This window comes from Heloderma suspectum, chromosome 2 (genome assembly GCF_057233095.1).
Source record: "Heloderma suspectum isolate Gila_16-S chromosome 2, 16-S_ref, whole genome shotgun sequence".
NCBI classification, from domain to species: Eukaryota; Metazoa; Chordata; class Lepidosauria; order Squamata; family Helodermatidae; genus Heloderma; species Heloderma suspectum.
In genome coordinates this window covers 20,631,373-20,654,722 of record NC_139459.1, presented here as the reverse complement: position 1 = coordinate 20,654,722, position 23,350 = coordinate 20,631,373, and the positions used below count along the sequence as shown (strand labels likewise).

General features: G+C 44.4%; 1 protein-coding gene across 3 annotated transcripts in view; it reads right to left on the bottom strand.

Annotated features, from left to right (window-relative positions):
• The window catches only part of RAB27B (RAB27B, member RAS oncogene family), a 167,187-nt gene that overhangs the window by 51,804 nt on the left and 92,033 nt on the right, over positions 1–23,350 (bottom strand). Inside the window, exon 1 of one of the 3 annotated variants that reach the window (XM_084832933.1) lies at positions 2,004–2,288. The exons of 1 other annotated variant lie outside the window; for it this stretch is intronic. The gene's annotated coding sequence lies outside the window, so the exon portion shown is untranslated. Of the gene's footprint in view, positions 1–1,836; positions 1,924–2,003; positions 2,289–23,350 lie in introns of those variants that run through there. One more of the 3 variants, XM_084832936.1, reaches the window with a different exon arrangement.

The window sequence follows — 23,350 nt, the reverse complement described above, 5'->3', positions numbered from 1 at the left end:
CAGGCACTCAACCAATCATACGGTCTCATGCATTCTCACGCAATCTCCATGCAAACTCAAAAGTATGGAGAAGCTATTAAACCATAAACACAGAGTTTAAATAAATAAAACCATGGGGTGGTTTTGCCACAGCATCAGTGCGTGCTTCAAAAGGCATGAATCTCTGTCTAGGGATGCAACACAGTGGATCTATCTAAGCATGTAAGGCCACAAGGTGGTGCAAGCAAAGAAGAAAGCTCTCAGCCTGGCAAAGCAGGTTCAGAGAAGAGGGAAAGCTAGAAGCAGATAATGAGGAATGGGTGGCATGCTAAGTAAACCCCAGGAGACTGTAAGTATGTCCTGGATCTAGTGAAGAAGGCTCAATGAATGCTCTGGAGTGCCCCACCACTGTTTAAGAGTGCTCAAAAATGTTTCGTTCCAGGAGCAGTTATAAGATACAGGTAGAGAGTGCAAAAGAGATTACAACTTTGGGCGTACTTGGGTTGAGGTTAAGCAAAGGAATTAATAGCCTGACTGTGAGGAATGAACAGGAGCCTTCCAGAGGATCCTGGCCTCTTGATTAAATTAAGGCTAGCTGGCTAAGCTTACAAAAGCCATGGCTGAGAGATAATCAGATTGAGGTTCTCAGGACAAGGGAGACCATGGGGAATACCCAGGAGGTTCTTTAGCTGATCTATCTGGGGTGAGAATGCCTCAGGATTGGACTACATTTCCTGGCAAAGCTTTATCTTAGCCAATTTGTGAGTTACCACATGGGTTGCTTGTCTGTGGTGGTGATGTGGAAGTCAGGAAGGAATTTGCATTTATCCAGACTTCCCAGTTTCCCTACCCACATGAGAGGTGCTCCTATTAAGTGAGTTACAGGTCGTGAACTCTAATTATGATAAAGACGAGTAGCTGGCATGCTACCATCAGGAAGCTTTGGCTCCTAACTGGCATGAGTCTCTTGCCCATGCAGCTTTTTCCATATTAGACAAGGCGCTAGGGTGATGCTCAAAAATACCAACCACAACGTTCACATGTACAAGCCATCATGGCTGCGATCCTCAGGAACATTAATGATCTTGATTTGCAAAGGAAGCAAAAAAGAAAAGATGCCCAATTAGGATGACATACTAAACAAACAGTTTTTGGTTTGTTTAGTTGCTTGTGCTAGTGGGAGGAGCCAAGTGGGAGTGAACAGACTGCATGCACCTGCACCACAGCTTGTTCACAGTAAGCCAGGATCCCTTGGAATCCTGGCTTACCATTCCATGTGAGCATGGCCACTGCATTCAATGGGGCTAGCTCCTAGGAGATTGTGTATACGGTTGCAACCTAAATCACCTTTGACTGTTAATTCTTCCCTCTCTAGCAAAACTATTTCAGATTAAAGCTTTTTTTAAAGTTACCACAGCACTTCCTGTACACATCAGCAGAGCTCATTACCTTAAAAACTAACAGCCACATTACAAAATACTGTTAAATACTTGCATTTTGTAAACACAATATTTTAAAAGGCCCTGAGTAAATTGGGAAGTAGCAGTAAGATCAGTTAGAATCATTTATCTTAAGACCGAGAAGAAACAAATATCATTTCACATCCGCAACGTGTCTTGCGATCCTGCTTAAAAACTCCATGTGTAATTTAGCAACTGTCTAGCAAAAAACCGACCCTGAATCCCTGAGATCTCCAGCTGTTCGACAGGCAAACCACCAAAAAACAAGCAAGATGTTTTTAAATTGTTCTGTAAAAGTTTGACTTTAAAAAGCATTAAAAGTACAGCCCGTGATCTGGCTTACAATTAGTGCAGAAGGAAATAGCAGCAACAGCAATAGAAAAATAATAATCCAAACCTATTTGTCCTTTTTTCAGGCCTACTGTTGTTGCATACCTTTCAGGTCTGGTTTCCTTTTAGCAAAGCTACTGAGCAGTTAAAGAATGTGCTTACAGGAATAAGGGTGTGGGAATACATTTCAGAAACAATACATGGGCTCTGTTTCCGCCCTCTTGTGAAACTTACCGGTGCGTGAAGTTTTTCTTTCCTGTGGATTTGGTGTCTGACTGCAGAGGCCAACCCTTGTTTCACCTTCCCAAAAGACTCCCCCACAGTCAACTCCTCATAGGCAAAAGAATGCTCCAAAGCAACCTAGCAGCAATCCTTGAAAACATTGAAGTGTGTGAAGGAGGGGGAAAATAGTCTTCGGTCGTATAGCCCTGGAAGATTAGATTTAGCCCCTGCTGTCAGAGAACAGCCGCGCAGCAGAAAAGTCAGCTTGCTTTTAACTTGGCACCACCCCTCAGTTCTGAGCTCACAGAAGCTTTTGTCTGAAAAGGCTGGAGGGAAAAGGCGTTCCGTGTGAGCGTCCACACGGATGTGAAGGATGTACCTCAGTCCCCAGGCAGAACATGCTTATGACTCAACCCCATACATTGCTAACTGCTATATACGCACTGCTCATTGTTAAAACTTTGCCCGCTCTTCTCTGTTCCCTGCATGACTACCTTGGAACCTTCCATATCTACGTACGTGTGTGTGTGTGTGTAGCTATAGATATATAAAATCATCTAAAATATGAAAATGAACTATGTTTTGTCGTTACTTGGAGTCTTTAGGGGAGCTCATTTTAATGTCCAAATTTGCTCTGCTGGATTTTATTGATCTGTTTTGACTGCTGTTCTGCAATTATTTTTATATTGTATTTTATATGTCCGTTGCTTTTATTATCATGTTAAGAAGAATTTTAAGAATCCTGTACTAAAGGACAGCACAGCTTTTTTTTCCTAATTAAAAGAAATATATACTTGCTTAAGGATTTATAAGCCACTTTCTCCACTAGAAAATAGCACCCAATGTAGAATACAAAGGGCAGTCAAAATGTGACCCACAGCTTAATGTAAGCTAAATCTTAGCTAGGCTTAGCTCCAGAATCTGCTTTTATTGGAGGAGTCACATAGTGGGTCAGATAAAATAGTAATATAAAAGAGTGGGGTTAGAGTATGTGCAGAGTTCTTTGCCCTGAATCAGAAGAAGGCACATAAACATCCATTTAGAATTAAGGGTAATTGTCAGGAGCGCCCTAGCGACTCCAATAGCCGACTCAAGACACAGACAAAAGGATTCTTTTCAAGGCTTTAATACTTTTACAACTTAATGACTCTTTCAGATGCTAATCACCAGCAACTAAGCAAGGAACAGCAGAGTAGCCTATGCTCTGGGTTAGGCAGTTGGTCCCCGTTTGAAGGAGAATCACTTGCAGACCCTGAACTTAAGGGCTAGGGAGAGTTCCTCCCTCTTTCCCTTGGGTCCACGGGACGTGACCATTCCTTGCGTGCCAAATGGGCGCTACGCCTCCTTTCTGTGCCCTTGTCGCTCCCTGCGTCTGCGTCGAGCATCTAGCAAGCCCCCCTCCAGCGCTCTCACTGCCAGGGTCACTATCGATCTCAGGAATGCCGGCAGGAGGAATCTCTGCCAGCTGCTGTGCCTGTGAGGGATGAGCACACTCCTCTCCCACGGATTGCTGTTCCGGCTCAGAATCAGAACTGCTCTGGGGTTCTATGGGCTCAGTTTCCACCCTGACAGTAATAACATTTCATATGAGAATTTGAAGTTGTACTTTCTGTAACCATCTAGTTTGGAAAGCTTTGTCTGTTAAGCTCATAGCAATTCAGGTTAATTAATATATACATGCAGTACATATTTACTCAAAAGTAAGTCTTGCTGTGTTCTAGCATGGACACACATCCTACTTTGCAGATAACAGTCCTATCTCCGAAGAGCTATCAGAGGACAGTCTTCTGTTTGAAGACATCCAGTGGGCTGGTTCACACAATCAAACAGACCGCTGTGGCCTATTTAAGACATGGTAGGCTGCATACATGTTGATGAACGTGGGCAGACCTTTTGAATATTCAAGCTGCGGCTTATCATGTCACCTGAACCCAGGTAGTGGGGCTTGTTCTAGGATTGTCCTAAGGTTATGCAAGGGTCTGCAAAATGCAAACAACCCTTGCATAACCCCTGTCACCTGTGTTCGGACAATGCAAGAAGATGTGGCCGTGGCCATGGCTTGAAAATTTAAAAAATGCCCAACACACACCAGCATGCGCTGCAGCTCACCATGGCTTAAACAAGGTATAGTGGGCAGTGGTGATGGTGTGAACTGAGTTTCTATGTGAAGGGTTGTCCAGTCCAAGTCCAGTTTAAAGATAAAGAACTCTAAGAAAAGAGAGCAGAAGGGCCTTGACATTGCCCATGAACAGTTAGCGCCTGGACAGTGAGGCATACAGGTCACCTAGTCAGTCTTCTCCACTATGGTGAGATGTATTGTATTTCTATTGAAATTGTAGTAATTCTTTCTAAATTTGCATCTATACATATAAATGATCATATGTACATTTTATGCAAATATGTGGCCTCTTTTTTGCAATGCACAACTGGCCACTCTATGCTCAAGGACGAGGTAGATCTCCCACCTCAAAATTAAGAATGGGGTGGGAGTTGGACCTCCCTTAGTAGTACTTTCTGATTGGCACTGCAATGTTAATGGTACCAATGCTAATTCTATATGAGGAGTAGCCAGAAAAAGAAGTAATCAGTTGTTCATATTACGGTCATATGTTCTGAACTGTTGTTCAACTTTAGCTTTAATATGATGCATTAGGAAAATGTAGGCCTTCCTAGTGTGTATAAGAAAGTATGTGCCCACCCTAGCAGGACAATGCAATTTCATTTTCTTCTTTGAGTTGTCACATGCATCACTATGTATGGGTGACTTATGAGATTAGGGCCACATCTACATTGTGCATTTACTCCGGTCCTGCTGCGCCCCCAAGATGATCATGGCACATGATGCATACCTCTCTTTGTAGCAAGCACACTTTTTCTTGCTGTAAAATCCAGGGGGTTTGGAAACTGGGTTTCTGATGGATTTTCCCGTTATGGCAGCTCCATCACGGTTTGGGAGTTTGTGTGACCTGAACTGACCTCAGTGAGGGCTGCTGGAAGCAGCATTAATTGGCGGAAGGGAAAGGTGTGTGTATGGACAGCAGAGGGCCAAACATGTCTACCTGGAAGTAAGTTCAATTGCACTTTGCTGAGTACAGAAGCAGAGGGCTCAGCAGAATTCCTTTGTTTTAAATATTCATTAATTGCAGGACCAGGGAGGGCAGCCAGCCCTGTTGCTTTGAAACTGTGTTGTTGTGAATGCGCGCTGGATAAACCTGCTTATTCGGAAGGAACACTCTCCAACCACACTTCACTGACTGCGGGAGCGGGGAGGGGGTGAGCAGCCAGTCCTGTTGCTTTGAAACTGCCAGAATCTACAGGGAAGCAGTCGGTCCTGGGACTGGCCCGAGATGTCAATTGGAGTGGAAATATGTCCCGTGATCCCATTTCTAAGTATGATCCTGTGTGTATGACAGTGTGTCTAAAATGATACAAACCTGACTTACGCGGAGTCGGATGTTTGGTCCATTGGGCCCCGTCCACTCTGTCTACTCTGACTAGGGACATGCCTCCAAGATCTCAAGCATAGGCCCTTCTTGAGATGCATTTAATTGTAGATGCCAAGGGTTGAACCTGCAGCCTCTACATGCAAAGCAGGCACGCCACCACTAAGCCGTAGGCCTTCTCCATAACAGTTTGCTGATGATACTGGTGTAGGATACTTCAGTACTCACGTTATTGCTAAATTACATCCCGCTTAAATGAAATCAAGTACAAGGAGTTCAAACAGAATGTGTATTGCTACAATAACCAAATTAACCCTAATTCACACTAGACCTGCAGACTCCCTGTTATATATCACAAGATCTGTGGTTGCCCACAATGAAATACTGGTTGAGAAGTGATTCATTCTACACCTGCCTGAATGTTTATAGCCAAATAGGATTATAATCCTTTGCCACAGCATAATTTTCTTACCCAATCTCCTCTTACAAAAGAATAACAGAATAACAGAATCCATTACGTTTTGTCTTCTTTGATTCATAGAAAACTAAAGTAACTATTTTTTTTTTGTCAGTGGTCAATTTAGGTTCTATATATATACATATATATATATACACACACATATATATACACATATATATATATACACATATACATATACATATATATACATATATATATATATACACATATACATATACATATATATACACATATATATATACACATATACATATATATACACATATATATATATACACATATACATATACATATATATACATATATATATATATACATATATACATATATATATATATACATATATATATATATATATATATATACATATATATATATATATATATATGGGAAGTTGTCTACTATAGAATATAAAAATCATTTGTTACCAAGGACAAATGCCATTTTAAATACATTCCTGTCACCTTGACTTTGAAAAATCAAATGTGCCTCAGTCAGAAGCCTGGATGCCGAGGGCACGAACATAAAAGCAATGGGCAGTCCAGTCTTCCTTTAGGATCTACAGCAGATGGAGTTATTTCTCAGGCGCAATAGGTGTGAAAGCTCCTTGTATGTGCAAATGCCTTATGCAGGGCCACTGTCACCAAAAGGTTGCACAACATGCAAAGGTAAAGGGATCTGCAAGGGTTCAAATCCACGGGGGAGATTTTTTTTTTCCTGGTAGTAATTGTTTATTGAACAGGGGGTGGTCCATACAATGAACAAATGCACCCAGGTTCAAATACCCCCAGATATAAATAGTACACAAACTGCATGCACTTATATTGGCTGGGAAGGTCCAGGATAATGGGGTGTATTTGTGTTGAAGTGGGCAAGGAGTGTGTGACTATTGAGTGTCAGAAGTCCTGCTAAAGGAATGCACCCCCCCCCCCAGGCCAGAAACTATACGGAAGCCTACTTGTACACACACCTCTTCAGTGGCTGGAAAGAGTGAAGGACCAGGGTGGGCAGCCAAATGCTAACACATTGCTGTAGCTACAGGCAGGACAATATAGCGCACATGCCACAGGGGAAACCATTTACCACACAACATAGCGGGTTAGAGGGGACCTACATGCTGCCACCCCCAGCCTATCTGTCCCATGCTTGGCCAAGTTGACACTACAACCAACAGGTGACATGCATGTTTGTGGGATGGTGAAGATAAATTTCTGGTGCCTCTACCACAGTTCACCCAAGGCAGGATCCTCAACATATTATAGTTTGGAAAAACATCACCACTGATTTCCCCAGGGACTAAGAGTAAGCATGGAGTGGCTGTAGTGGGGGGAGTGGTTATGGGCACCAGGTTGGTGAGCCAAGGTGAATGGGCAGCTTGGAGAACATATGCCATGCCAACCAGACATGTGTGATCTGCTTTCCAAAGCTCTGCCTCTCAAGGAAAGATAATGAGAGCATGAATCTGGATTGTGTTGTAATTGCAGACATATAATGCACTCTGGGTGCCCATCAACTATGAAAATCTATTTCCAGCAGGTCTCCCTTCCTGAAATAAACCCACAGGTGATAAGACAGCATGGTGTTGGCACCAGAAAATGTAAAAATCACGGAGGTAAATAGAACCAATAATGACCTGTGTGGAAGAGAAGAAGCATTAGCCAGCAAGGTGAAATGTCATAATCACAAACTCTTTACGTAGGCTCTTTAAAGATCACATACACCTTTTTCTATTTTCTGATATGTTATTTTCATTTATCTTATTTAAGCTGCTTTGAGAGCTTTGTCAGCTGAAGAATGGGAGTGAAAATGCTTTAAATAAAAAATAAAGGAATATAGTGTTTGCTTGCACAAGATCTGGTGATGACCCCTGGATTCAATGGCTTAAAAGAGGGGTTAGACAAATTTATGAAGGACAAGGCTAATCAATGCCAGCTTCGGGATTTTGAGGCCCCTTGGGCAAGATACCCTCAGTGAGCCCCCTCCCTCAGTGAGTCAACCTTCACGCCACCATTTTCACCAGCTGCTATTGCTTTTCATCTTCTTTCTCATCATTGCTACCACTTGCTTGCTTGACAAGCACAGAGCCAGTGAACAAGTAGGTGGTGGTGGCATTTACTGCTCCCCTTCTTACCACCCTCATTGTGTGGGCCAGAGTGAGAGGCAGATATACAAGCAGGTTACAACGGTAAAGAGGAGGAGCAAATCCAGGAGGTTCTTGTCAGTGGTCCCGGGTTGGGATGTGGGCTCTTGGCAGGTTCCCAACCATGCCTACCCTTGATGCCAGCCTGAGGGTAATAATGGTTACCAGTTTTGATGGCTGTATGCTATCTCCATGATCAGAAGCAGCATGCCACTAAATACCAGTTGTTGGAGAACAACAGTAGGAAAGGGTTATCGCTCTCATGTCTTACTTGTCCACTTCCCAGAGGCATTTATTTGTCCATTGTGAACACTAAACTAAACTAGCTAGGCCTCTGGGCTGGTCTAGCAGTGCTCTTATGTTCTGAAGTTCAGTTAGCATGCTACTTATGGACAACTTAACTTCTGTCTGTCATTTATCACTAAGCCCTAGGCTGTGAATAGCTTCAGGACAGAATAGGATAGTCTTTTAACCCAGCCCCACAATCTTTAGAAGACATCTACTGGTTCATCTATCTGATCGTTTCTCTCAGGAAAACCACCCACCTTAAGTGCCAATGTTAGTGGAAAGGCAGGATATAAATTTAGAAAACAAATAAATACATGCATGAGCATTAGGATGCTTGGTCAGTTAGAATACAAAATTAAGAAGAGGGCTATGCATCTGTATGGGTTACTCCCCCACTAACAAAGAAGATTCTTATAGCTAGGATCTAGAGATGTGCGTTGCTAGCTATAATAATATAGAAAGAAAGAATCAGGAAATGGGGAATCAAGGCTTACCCACCAGTTTTTTTTAAAAAAAAACACGATGAATCATTAAAGATATGTATGTTGCACAACTGAACCTAAAAAATAATAATAAAGGCTTCTCTGTAGATGCTGATATAAAAACTCACCTGCCACATATCACAGAGCACTTTGATAAATTTATGGACCCACGTACCAAGACTTAACAAATACTTTGAGAGATAAAAATGATTAAAATAGATATATACGACTAGCCAGGTAAAGGTGCAATATCAATCTCACTGCTGAAGATGTCATCATTAATTTTGTGATAGACTGACAGACAGATGATATATATTTGTGTATATATATATATATATATATATACATACATACATACATACATATATATACACACACACACACACACACATTATATATGAATATAGTCCATTATTTGATTCCAAGGCTCAAGTATTTATAGTGGTGGATGTTAGAATGACCAGTAGCGCAACTGACATCAGTCAATATGAGTCCCAAATGTATCATGTAATCATCCAGCCCTTGGCTTGCTTCAAAGGCTGGCAGGAGCAGATTTACCAGGATGCTGCAATTTAAAACTGCAGCATGATCCAAGGTATTAATTGCAGTTAGGTCTCCAAAATGAGTTTTCACTATACAAGCTTGTGATTAAGATAGTTTCCTTGAAACAGGTAACTGGGCTGGCTTTGAAGCATTGCTTTAAAGCACGTCAAACAAGATTTTTTTAAAGGGAAGGCTCTTGCTTCTGGCTGCTTTAGCATAATGACAGATTAAACTTAAGCCCCAACCCCCATTGGCTAAACAAATCACCTCCATATAACCCAAGACACAGTATCTATTTCTAATAAGAATACACAAGAAAGAGATTTCCATGGACAAACTAGAAATATGAAGCAACGCAAGAGCACAAAGTTACGTGTCTTAACCTTGCTTTAACTTGTACTAATCATCTTATATCAACTTAATTAATTGGAAGACCATATTAATTTCTTGTAGTAACCTCCTTTAACACCCTCATCTTTAGCTTCACCTGCAATGGAGATACATTTGCTCACCTGCATCCCTTGTGGCCTTCCAATGCCTCATCCCTCTGCTCCAACCCTTGAGTCAATTAAATTGTAAGCTTCTTGGAGCAAAGCTTCTTTTTTTGCTCATGCTGTACACTGCAATGTATACTGATGGCCCTGTGTACATAATTTCTGTAGTAGTGTTCCAGAGGTCTGCAAATATGCAAATCTATTCTAGGAATGGAACAACCTATCAATTTTAGTTTTGCTCAGTTTCTTATTTTTCCAACCTTAATTTCATTTTGTCCTGTTTTATGATTTTTTTTTAAGGATCCACATGATGTATAGATTTGTTTTGTACACATTTCTCTTAAACTATGCCTTTTGGGGCATAGTTTGCCTAGTGTACATATTTTCAAGCAATTTTACCAATATAATGTGTGTTTGTGCACACTTTCCCCTAGCAAACACATTTTTATCCATTTTTTGACTGGAGAACTGCCTCACAAAATTTGGAAAAGTGTGAACATTGAATTAGGTAAGTTTGCATTAAAATGCAAACGAAATGAATTTCTCACCCATCCACATCGCTGATGTGTCAGTGCTGTGTGAGACAGTGTTGTTTAGAGAGAAAAAAGATGACTAAGGAGAGATATGGTAGAGGTTTATAAAAATCATGCATAGTGTGAAGGAAGTAGATAGAGAGAACTCAGTGTCACCAAATGAAGCTGATTAACAGTAGATTCGGAACAAATAAAACACACTACTTCTTCACATGATGCATAATAACTTCATGGAACCCCTTACCACAGAATGTGGTGATGTCCACAAGGGTTTAAAAGGCTATTGCACAAATGAATGGGCAAACAAAAGAACCTAAGAATTCTGCTGGATCAGACCAATTATTTTATTATTTATTTTATTTATTTATTTTATTTATTGCATTTATACCCCGCCTTTCTTCCTCTTGCAAGGAACCCAAGGCGGCTTACATTATCCTCCTCCTCTTCATTTTATCCTCACAACAACAACCCTGTGAGGTGGGTTGGGCTGAGAGTCTGTGACTGGCCCAAAGTCATCCAGTGAGCTTCCATGGCCGAGTGGGGGCTAGAACCCGGATCTCCCAGCTCCTAGTCCAACACTCTTGCCACTACACCATACTGACCAATGGTTATCTAGTGCAGCATCCTGTTTCCCACAGTGGCCTAACGGATGCCATGAGAAGCCCACAACAAGACAGAAGGATTATAGTTCTCCTTCATTATTGCTCCCCACTCGGAGGCTGCCTCAGACAGAGACCTAGCCTCCATAAAGAAAAGCCATCTAAGTTAGTGGCCATCACCAAATCTTGCGCCAGGGAATTCCATAAATGAATTATGCATTTTATGAAAGTATACTTCCTTTCATTTGTCCCACCGTTCAGTTTCATTGGACAACCCCCATATTCATTGGGAGGGTTCCCGCCAAAAATTCCTCAGCTATAGAAGTTTCCCAAACAGGGCTCTGTGCAGGTGCAGAGCCCATGTGTGTGATGCACAGAGACCACAAAAAAGAATCACTAGTGGCTGCAGGCTAGGGATGCAGGGGCTGGCACCCAGCCCCCCAGGTAAGCATTTACCATTGCTGTAATTAAAGAGCGCTCTAAACGCTTGATTCCCTCTGCCTCGATGCCTCCTGCACTCAGTGCTGTTTAGTTGAGTGCCGGAGAAGAGGAACATTCTGAGCATGCTCAGTGGTTGCACACGCTTGGTGGATGCACACGCTCAGAACGTTCCTCTATAATTTATAGGGAGGAATTTACATTGAGACTGAAGGAGGGAGTTCAAGGAGAGGACTGCTCTCTCCCACTCCCATATTGGGGCCTGATCTGGTTCTATGGAACCAATCAATCCCACTAAATTAACATAAAATGGGGCAGTGATGATGGCAGCCCCTGACCAATGGGGTTTTTTATTTGAATTGTTTCATGTGCCGTACCTCCATAGCCCTGGCCAGCACAGTTTGTTTCATTTCCTTGGCTCGTTGTCTCATATGCTCAGTATCTGGCTCTCTCAGTGTTGTGGGGGATCAAACCATTCTTTAAAAAAACGATTCTCCCCCCCCTCCAATATTCATTTCCTGCAGGCTGCAGCAGGATGAGAAAAGGTGGCTCTGTTGGGAGCTGCTGCAGCCACTTTCCTAAAAGGCTTCCTAAAGGCCTTCTCTCAGCCTCGTCTTTGCTGGGCATGGGAGACGAGGGGCAAGGGAAACAGCCATCTCAGACATGCCCAGAGCGACTGGAGTTTGTGCTTTCCAAGAGCTTCCCTCATCCCTTGCCTTTCCTGCTGGGCAGGGGAGGTGAGGGATGAGGGAAATAGGCTCTGTCAGAAGCAGCAACCTCAGGTGCACCCGGAGCCAGTGCATCCCAAAGGCCTTGTCTCCCCCTCATCTTTCTGTCAGCATGGGAACAAGAGAAGTTGTTTGGTGGGTCTCCGTGGGACAAGAGAAGCCACGCCAGCTCAAGTAGAGGTCTGTGAGTGGATCCTTGGGTGTGAATGTCTTGGGGTTTGTGCATGTGTGTGTGAATGCCGTGTGTATGCCTTGAGTGTGTGCGTGTGTACGCGTGTGTATGTGTGTACCTAGGAGGGAGGTGCGTTTGTGTCTCTGTGTGTGGATGCCTTGGGATTCGTGTGGGTGTGAATACTCTGAGGTTTGTATATGTCTGTGGGTATGAATGGAGATTTGGTGATGGGCAGCATTTAGCGCAACAAAGAAAAAAGTGATAACGGAAAACATTCTTCTGTTCCAGCTCTCGTGAATGCCACTGTGCAATGGGAGTTGTTGCTAGAATAGGAGAACGTGGGTTCAAAGGAGTCCTTTTGTGTGGCTATATGAATTCCCCACATACTTCTCCCTCACGTTCTTAAAGTTTATGTGCCTCAGTTGCCCATTTCTGTGGTATGGGTTGCTGGTTGTTGGGTATTCAAAAGACTTCTCTGCCTCCTGTGACCCCTTTGGCACTGCCTCTCATAACCCCTTGGCTCCGCCGCTCATGGCCTCCCATCCACCCACCAGTCTCAGTGGGCACCAGCCATCACTGGGAGAAATATTTCTCTCTATCCACTTTCCCCGCACCATGCACAATTTTCTAAACCTCTGTCATGCCATCCCTCTGCCACTAGTTGCCTTTTTTCTAAATGAAGAAGCCTTGAACAATGTAGCCTTTTGACAAAGGAAAGGCTCTTGCTCCAGGTCAACAACAGGTCTATCAATGTTTATTAGCCATGGTGACTATACTGAGCCTCCATATTCAGAGGTAGTATGCCACTAAAGAGCAGCTGCTGTGGCGCAACAATGGGGAGGAATACTACCTTCAAGGTTGTGGGCTTCCCAGGGGGTATTTGCTTGGCTTCTATGGGAAATAGGATGTTGGACTTCAGAGGCCTTGCCTGACCTGGTGCCCCCAGATGTGTTGGGCTGCAACTCCCATCACCCACAGCCATCATGGTCAATGGCCATGCTCACTGGGGATGATGGAAGTTGCAATCCAACACACTTGGAGGGTGCCAGGTTGGCCTAGAGGGAATTTTCACCTGATCCATCAGGGCTCTTATTACATTTTTAATAACCAAGGTTCAACATCAGAATAAGGAATAGTAAGCACACAGCTTGCTGAAATTTCAATGGAGCTGGGTCACTTTGTTTTCTGTGTTACCATCATTCACCTTTGCTGGGCACAGAGATTTGAACAAGAGGATAAATGTCTCAGAATACAAATTAATCTGCATAACATGATTGCAATGGGATTATGAGTTGTTGGAGGGTGGGGGGAATGGCTTGAAATAGATCTATGACTAATTACTTTGAAAGGGCTGTGAGATAGTACATGTTAACAAAGTCAAGCTAATCAGCTGTTGTATGCTAGTACTACAGGGCATTGGCAACGTGTTGCAGAGTATATCAGGCAAGTTTGACCTACCTGTCAACGCACCAGCAGAGATATCATTCACTATCTTGCCGAGATGTTAGAATTGTGCATTGCAAATAATGAACAAGCCTTTCATTCTCAATGAAAAGGCTAGCCCTGAATTTGTCAAACAGTATGTAAACTGACTGTCAGGGCTAGCCCTACCATTAAGCAAAGTGAAGTGGATGCCTCAGGCAAGAGATGATGCGGGGGGGGGGGGCAGGGCAGGGAATGACAGCAAGGTGCCATAGTTTAATCTAAGGTTCACAAATCTGGTCCTCCTTCACCCTCCTCCTCTGGTCCAACAGTGAAGAGATCAGAAGCACCCGCTTCTGTTTCCAACTAACCACAGTTTGTCATTTTAACTATGTTTTATCCAGCCAAGCCAGGATCAAAAACCTAGGGATGTATGAGAAATTCCTTTATACTCACAAAACATGCGAGCATGCCGTTTGATGCTCCAAACGCAAACATGAGTGCGAGCACAAGCACGTATCTGCTGAAAATATTTGCAAATTGTTGAACACATGCTCATGTTTGTCTCATTCCTGATTCCCAGTTGGATTTGTGCAAATGTCCTAATTTGTGCAAATTTCCTCAGTAACCTGATTCAGCCCCAGTTTAATCTATGGAGGAAATCTGCACAAATTTGGGGAAATCTGTGCAACTCACCAATTCGATGGCTGCTCGATTTATACAAGTTTCCTGTTTGCGCAAAGCTAGCAGTGATCACGAACATGAACAGGAATCAAGCACGAGAAGAGCAGCGAGACAAGGTTCAGAGAATCCTAGCAATCTCAAACATCACTTGTTTGCCCATCTCTACAGGAACCCCAGGTAGAAGTTGACTTGTTAAGACCAATCATAGTTAAAACTAACCACAGTTTGTCCCAGTTTGGTTGTGAGTACACTATTTATTTATATTTGTTAAGATGCCTTATAAAACAAATTCTTTGGGCATCATAACAAAAACAATTAAATCATAACAATGATATAATAAAAACCCAACAATAAATCTTTAAAAATCCAACCCAGCAAAAAAATGCAAATACACAAATATCAACACAATAAAAAACAAATACAAAATGCTGGAGCTAAAAACAACCAGCAAATAAGGGGAGCGAAAAACCACAATCAATATCACAGGGACTATAATAAAAAGACCTTTAAAAGCTTGGGAGTAAAGGAAAGTCCTAATGGGACGCTGAAAGTACAACAGTGTGACTGCCAGGCGAGCCTCTCCGGGAAGAACATTCCATAGCTGGGGAGGAGGGAGCACTAGTGACTGATTATATGAAGATCTTAGTAGGGATGTTGGAGAATTCCGCCACGGACTCCAGTGAGGCTAGATTCTTTAGAATCCGGCCCCCCGGAGTCCGTGGCAGAACAGGCTACCCCCCCCCCGAAATCCCCAGAATGGACCTACCTGGTGGTGGCTCCGGCAGCAGCTCTGGGTCGTCTTCCGGGCTGCTGCGGCCGCAAATGGCATCCTGCGTAGGGGACGCCATTTGTGTCCCTATGCTAGGCCGTGATAGGCTACGTATATATTTACGTAGCTTATCATGGCTAAAGCGGGGACGCAAACGGTGGCTGCTACGCCATTTGCGTCCCTGCCTTTGCCGTGATAGGCTACGTAAATATTTAGGTAGCCTATCACGGCTAAAGCAGGGACGCAAATGGTATAGCGGCTGCCATTTGCGTCCCTGCTTTAGCCGTGATAGGCTACATAAATATATACATAGACTACCACAGCCTAGCATAGGGACACAAATGGCGTCCCCTACGCAGGACACCATTTGCGGCCGCAGCAGCCCGGCAGCAGATGGAGGCCCTGCTGCGGATCGCCCCCCCCCGTCGAGGATTCCAGGGGGAGGACTGGATCGCCTCCCCCTCGCCACGGAACCCAGCGGAGCCAGGTAAGTGGGGTTTCATACACCCCTAGATCTTAGCCATGGAGAGAACTGGAAGATGGAATGATAAGTCAGAATTGCTGAGAATTTTGGCTCACCATTCACGAGTAGCATGCCCATGGACAGCAGCATAGTGGCAAATTCAGAAGTGCAGGGTCTCTTCGTGACAGTCACAGCCACACCCCCTTCTAAGATTATACAACCTTGTAAAGATATACAGCCTTCAACTGGGATCCAAAAACAGTGCAGCTGAGAGTAAGCCAGTAGGGATGGCAGAGAATTTCTCCACGAATCTTCAGGAGGCCAAGAGCTGAGGCATTCGGCCCCCCGAAAGTGTTGGGGAAATTCTCCGCCGGCTCCCCGCCCCCCCCCCGAGATGGGACTTACCTTCAGTGAATGTCCCTCTCGGCAGCGGGTCCCGGCGGCGGTTCGGCGGGGTTTCGTCAAGAGTGGGGGCGGCGGCCGGTCTCCCGACCGGCTGCCGCCGCCGCCATTACAAAACAAAAAAGTAAAAACAAAAACAAAAACACACACCCATGATAGGCTACGTGACGATTTACGTAGCCTATCACGGCTAGATTTCCAAAGTCAGCCGTGATAGGCTACGTAAATCGTCACGTAGCCTATCACGGATGACTTTGGGGAAAAAAAAAACGTGTACGCAAATGGCGGCAGCCCATGGGCGCCGCCATTTGCATTCCTTATTTTGGCACGTCTAGTCTACGTAAACATTTACGTAGACTACGGCGAAAATAAGGGCAACGCAAATAGCGTTCCCTTATTTTCGCCGTAGTCTACGTAAATCTTTACGTAGACTAGACATGCCAAAATAAGGAACGCAAATGGCGGCGCCCATGGGCCGCCGCCATTTGCGTACGCGCTTTTTTTTTTTTCCAAAGTCACCTGTGATAGGCTACGTGACGATTAACGTAGCCTATCACGGCTGACTTTGGAAATCTAGCCATGATAGGCTACATTAATCGTTACATAGCCTATCACGGGTTTGTTTGTTTTTTACTTTTTCTTTCGCGGCCGGGGAGACGGGGCGCTTCTCCCCGGCCTGAATTTCGGCCGGGCGAGGCGGGGCGCCTCCCCCCCCGGCCTGAATTTCGGCCGGGCGAGGCGGGACGCCTCCCTCCCCTCGCCTGAACTTCGGGGGGAGAAGCGAAGCGCCTTCCCTCCACCGCGAAGCCAAGCTGTGAAAAGGTAAGTGACTTTCGTACATCCCTATAAGCCAGTGATATTTCAATTGGATGTCTGAGAAAAAATGCAGGGTGTTAATCTTTTTCACTCACTCACAGACATTTTAGGTTTTCAAAATATGATACTCTATGGAAGCTTCACCCTCTCAACTCAGCCCTCATGGACAGATCCCTTCTCATTTAAACAGCCCCCTTGCATACTCCCTCAGCGCCCCAACATTTCCCATTAGCCTTTCCTAAGCTCCTTCATATTGGGGATTTCTACACCAGCCTAAAATCCTGCATTCAAAATAGGGCTTTCCGCTTCCGTTTTAAATGCAGGATCACAACTGATTCCCTTTACACACGCTTCCTTCTCTGTAGATGGCCATTCCCATACAGTTATGTTTCTGTTTCAGGTTCAGCGATACTTGCTCCTGGGTTCCTGCCCCTTTCCCTCCCCTTGCACATTACTGGTGGATGGGGATTGATACACGGATAGACCCCACCGATCTCCCCGGGCCCCGCCTCCCTCTTCCATGCCTTTGGCCAGTCCCTGCTGCTGAGCCCGTCTGCTGCTGCTCTGCTCCGCCAACCCCCTCGGTGCCGCTGTTCCGTTCTGCTGCTCTGTTTTGAATAGGCAGGCTGAAAATGGCGAGGAGCCAAAATGGCGCATGAGTGGGAAGGCTGGATGCCCATCAGAACTTTGTCACCACCTTTGACATCATGACTGTGCTCCCAACAACACACACAGCGCTTCATTCACGCTAGGGGAGAAATACATGGGGAGGACATGGCGTTCCATTTGCGCATATCTGGAAAAATACCTCATTTTTTCCATTTGAGGAAAACACAGGATAGGTGGGAGGAAATAATGGAATGATGACTGGACAACGACGATGTCATGTAATGGACCCGCACAATTTAGTGAGTGAGCAACCATGAATGCGCAATAAACTTGAGGTGTAGAGATCCCCTATATCTCTCCCATCCCGCAACAGAAACGTCCACACACCCAGCTGGATTGAACCACACGTACACACACACACACACACACACACACACCCCTTCTTTCTCCTCTCCCCCCAACTGATATTTTTCTGTTTCCCTTCCCTCCACCAGGGTTTATTTGCCCAGATACATGCCAACCTTGTACCAAAAAGTGTAGCTGACAGAGCAGGTTGCATTTGGCAATTCTGCTTACTGTAGAAATTAATGTTCAAGAATTAACAGTGCAATCCAATGGGTGTTTATTTCAAATTAAATTTACAGAGATCTTCAGAAGGCAGTTACGCTGCAGTCCTACGCACACTTACCTGGGAGAAAGCCCAGTTGGCAATTGAACATAGTGGGACTGACTTCTGAGTAAACATGCATAGGATTGTGTCCTAAAAACTGGCACAAACCAGCCACCTGCCCTGCCCCATAAGTAAATAATGGTGGCAGCACCCCCGCCCCCCACTGCTGCCGTGGCCAGCAGCAGCCCTGAACGGGTGGCCGGTGTTGCAGGAGACAAGAGCAGCACCGGGCACTCAGGTGCAGGGACGGGAGAAGAAGCCAAGAGCTGAGGAGGAGAATGGGGTGTGGGAGAGAAGGCTGCAGAGCTCCCTCAGGCTCCCCGTCTCGCTCACTCCCTTTGTCTGGCTGGCTCTGCATAGTAGATGAGAGGCAGCTGCCCGCACTCTACTCCCTCCTCCTTCCCAGCAGACTGCGACCTGGCTAGGGGCTGGCTTCAAAAAAAGTGACCCGCCACCACTACACTGCTGCTCATGGACACTGCCTGATTGTCCCCATTTGGCTCCTCCCACCAATGGGAGGAGCTAAACTAACTAGAAAATAACAAGGAAGCAAAGGCTTCTTGTTACACCTGAACCTGTGCCTTGGCTTGCCACTTCCCTAACAAATCAGGAATGGGAAACCAGCTTCAGACCCTGGCTTCAGTCTGGTTTGTTAGGGGAATGACAAAACATGAGTCCACGTTCAACCATAGTGGGAAGCTTTTGCTTCCTTGTTAGTTTTGGTTTCATTTAGCTGATCCTGCTGGTGGGGAGAGTGAAATGGGGGCAATTGGGTAATGTGTACCAGCACAGTTCTTGTGAACGATAAGCCAGAATTCTCATCAATTCTGGCTTATCGTTACATCTGAACACAGCAAATACAGCACTTTATTAAGTGCTTGTGTAAAATCTCTGTTTTAATTCTACTTAAAATCTCATGGCTGAAAAGCCTAAGTGGTGCTTAAGGGCCCCAGTGTGAGAAGAAGCAACCTAGATGACCTTTGGATCCCTTCTGTTACAGTGTTTTTATTTAATATTATTTCCTTCTCCGTTAGAGAAGTAGATTAAAGCATTCAGAGACTGAAATTGCAAATACCTGAGCGCTTTCATTTTTAAGGCAGATGGCCTGGGTAAAGATAAAAGACAGGATTGAAAAGGATTAATTAGCATCTACCAAAGAGGAATGCAAAAGAAGGAAAATAGTTCATAAATATTCATCCATATTTAAGAATGTACTTCCATTCTACCCTATTTGTGTCTCTGGCAGAGCAGCATTTCCACAAGCATTTGTCTGACTAGGGATTTACCACTACAAGTCTTTGTAGAAAGGTCATGAATATTCATAAACAGAATTCAAGAAAAGTACAATTTTCATTCTACCACAGATTAAGTTTAGAATCAATTTGCCACAAAAACAAAATCATGGGGTTTCTTATATACAAGAAACAGAAATGTCAGGGTATAATGAAGATTTAAATACTGAACTTTGGAACCTGTGCCCTGAAAACAGTATAAATATGTATGTATAGGTGTGAATATTAATCATTAAATGTATACCCCTCCTTTCTTCCAAGGACCTCAAAGCTGTTTACATAATTTCCCCCCCACACACACCAATTTATCCTTACAACAACCCTGTGAAGTAGGTTGAGATAAGAGATAGTGACTGGCCCATGGTCACCCATATTTTAAATCAGATGCTGCTTTAACATAGGAATAATGTTCTTCACATTTTTAAGGCCATGTTTCGATATAACGACAGTGCCCATCAGCAATTTGTGGGTTAATTAATTGTGGGGATGTATACTGTGCACAGCGCATGTCCAGTTTCCAGAAACAACCTACAAATGTGGCATGTGTAGGTTGTTTCCGAACCTGGGCACTTGGGGTTGTCCGTGGGTTAAACAACCCCAAGTTAACCCATCGTTTGTTCTTGGGTTAATTTGGTGTTTAACCCACGAACAGCCTCAAGTGCCCAGGTCTGGACATCACAGAAACAACCTATAAATGTCCCATTCATAGGTTGTTCCTGGAAACTGAAAGTAGTTTGCGCATGGCATGTGTCCCTGCAATTTGTGGGTTAATTAACATGGGTTAATTAACCCTCAACTTGCTGCCAGTTGCCACCATTGCATTTAAAGAGGGTCTAAGTGTCCCAAGTGCCTCACATACATTATTTACTGGATAAAAGTCCTGTAAGGTAGGTCAGTATTATTCCGATGGGAAGACTGAGGGTCAAAGACCGAAGCTTGCATAAAGCATCCCAGTGAGTTAATGATCTACATGAGATAGTAACCAGGAATGTCCTGTTCTTGCAGGTTTAAACTATCACCAATAGTTTAGCACAAAGAGCTTTGGCTCTTTGGTACAGAAATGTAATGAATGAATGAATGAATGAATGAATCAATGGAGCTGCCTGAGAACAAGTTTCTCCATCTAGCCCAACCCTGCTTAATCCGACTAGTAGTCACTCTCCTGGTCCCAAGCAATGGTGTTTCCCAGCCTGGGTACCTGAGATCCTTTTAGCTAGACACATCAGAGATTGAACCTGAGACCTTCTGCATACAAGACACACACTCATTAAGTCATACTTAAAACTTCCTGACGGTTAGAGCAATACGACAATGGAACCAATTACCGAGGGAGGTGGTGGGCTCTCCCACACTGGAGGCATTCAAGACGAGGCTGGACAGCCATCTGTCGGGGATGCTCTGACCTGGATTCCTGCACTGAGCAGGGGGTTGGACTCGATGGCCTTGTAGGCCCCTTCCAACCCTACTACTCTATGATACCCCCCCCCATTAGAACTCCTCAAAAACACATTTTTAATTACTTTACTCAGACTTAGTTTGATTTAGATCTTGGCAAATTGTGTCATATGCTGCCTACTCAGATGGCAGTACCTTACCAGCTACTTAGAATTTGGATTTTGGTGTAATTCATTTTGTTATTTGTTCACCAGGCCACAGCATTAGGCAAATACCTACATGAGAAGTGTCTTTGCAAAGTTGAACGAGACTTTACATCAGCTTACAAACTTGACTAGATATCATTTACCTAATGTGCTCAATATGGTTACAGTTAGCGTAATCTGCCCAGTGCCCACAATGACAATTTATGAACAGAGGAAAAAGATAATCGTGTTAAATGAAAAAAAAGAAGCAGCATTACTTGAAGGAGGTTATTTGCCTAGTTTGAAATTCATTTGTATTTTGTTGCTCCTAAGCAGCCTAGTCAAAAATTTAATGCTTTGGCACATGAAGGGCACTCTTGCTAAGTTCCCGTTCGTTTCCTCTTGCATGCAAGAGGCCCAGGACATGAACTGAAGGTTCATTAGGCTAAGCAGGTCTGGTCAGTGTGTGGATGGGAGACCACCTGGAACCCATAAACACTTCCTTGACCTGCAATTAAGAAAAATGGGATATTAATGGAATTGATGCTTTCGAACTGTGGTGCAAGACTCTTATGAGTCCCCTGGACTGCAAGGAGGTCAGATCAGTCAATCCTAAAGGAAATCAACCCTGAGTGCTAATTGGAAGGACAGATACCGAAGATGAAGCTCAAATATTTTGGCCACCTAATGCGAAGAGAAAACTCTCTGGAAAAGACCCTGATGCTGGGAAAGACTGAAGGCAAAAGGAGAAGGGGACAGCAGAGGATGAGATGGCTAGATAGCATCATCGATGCAATGAATATGAACTTGAGCACGCTCCGGGAGAGAGCGCAGGACAGGAAGGCCTGGCGTGCTATGGTCCATGGGGTCACGAAGAGTCGGACACGAATGAACAACTGAACAACAACAACAAAATGTAGTAAATAAGATTCCCAGTGAAATATTTCCAGCAGTACAATCCTATACATGTCTACTCAGAAATAAATTGCATTGAGTTTAATGAGGCTTCCTCTCATATAAGCAAGTTTATAGGATTGCCACCTTAGGGTGCAATCCTATGATGGTTTAGAGAGAAAAAAGTCCTACAACTCCCAGCATGCTCCAGCCAACATGGCTGGCTGAGGCATGCTGGAAGCTGAAGGATTTTTTTTGTCTAAACATGCATAGGATTGCGCCCTAAAACATTTGGTCTAAACAGCACTGTTTACACAAAGTAGAATATTATTTCTTCTTCGTTGTAACCAGGCATAGGATTTTCATCCTTCCATGTGTCCTGATGAGCGTATAAAGTAACTTAAGATGATTGTGTGGGTCATAACAAACTGTGGCAAATTCTTAAAGAGATGGGAGTACCAGACCACCTTACCTGTCTCCTGAGAAACCTGTACGAGGGTCAAGAAGCAACAGTAAGAACTGGACATGCAACAACCAATTGGTTCAAAATTGGGAAAGGAGTACGACAAGGCTGTATATTGTCGCCCAGCTTATTTAATTTATATGCAGAGTACATCATGACTGTAGGGATGGACGAAAGTCCCTTACCTGGTCCCGCCGCTTTTTTTGGGGGGGGGGGGAGGCGCTCCGTTTCTTCCCTCGAAATTCTTGGTGGGTGGGGAGGCACCCCGTCCCTCCTTGCCAAAATTCTGGCTGGGGGGGAGGCGCCCCATCCCTCCCCGCCGAAATTCTGGCCGGGGGGAAGCACCCCGCCTCTCCGGCCGCGAAAGAAAAAAGTAAAGTAAAAAAAAAACGTGATAGGCTACGTAAAGATTTACATAGCCTATCACGGCTAGATTTTCAAAAAACCCCGTGACAGGCTACGTAAATCTTTACGTAGCCCATCACGGCTGACTTGGGGGGGGGGGGAATTTGCGTATGGGTTTTTTTTGTTTTTTCCCCAAAGTCAGCCGTGATAGGCTATGTAAAGATTTACGTAGCCTATCACAGTGTTCTTTGAAAATGTAGCCGTGATAGGCTATGTAAATCTTTACATAGCCTATCACGTTTTTTGTTTTTTTTTACTTGGAAATGGTGGTGGCGGCAGCCAGTCGGAAGACCGGCCACTGCCACTGCCGCCGAACCGCCGCCGGGACCCGCCGCCACGAGGGACATTCGCACGAGGTAAGTCCCATCCCGGGGGGGAGCAGACCGTTTCTCCACCAATTTCGGGGGGCCGAATGCATTGGCATTCGGCCTCCCGGAGATTTGTGGAGAAATTCTCCGAATCCCTAAATGAGAAACGCTGGGTTGGATGAATCACAGGTTGGAATTAAGATTGCCGGGAGAATTAGCAACAACCTCAGATACGCAGATG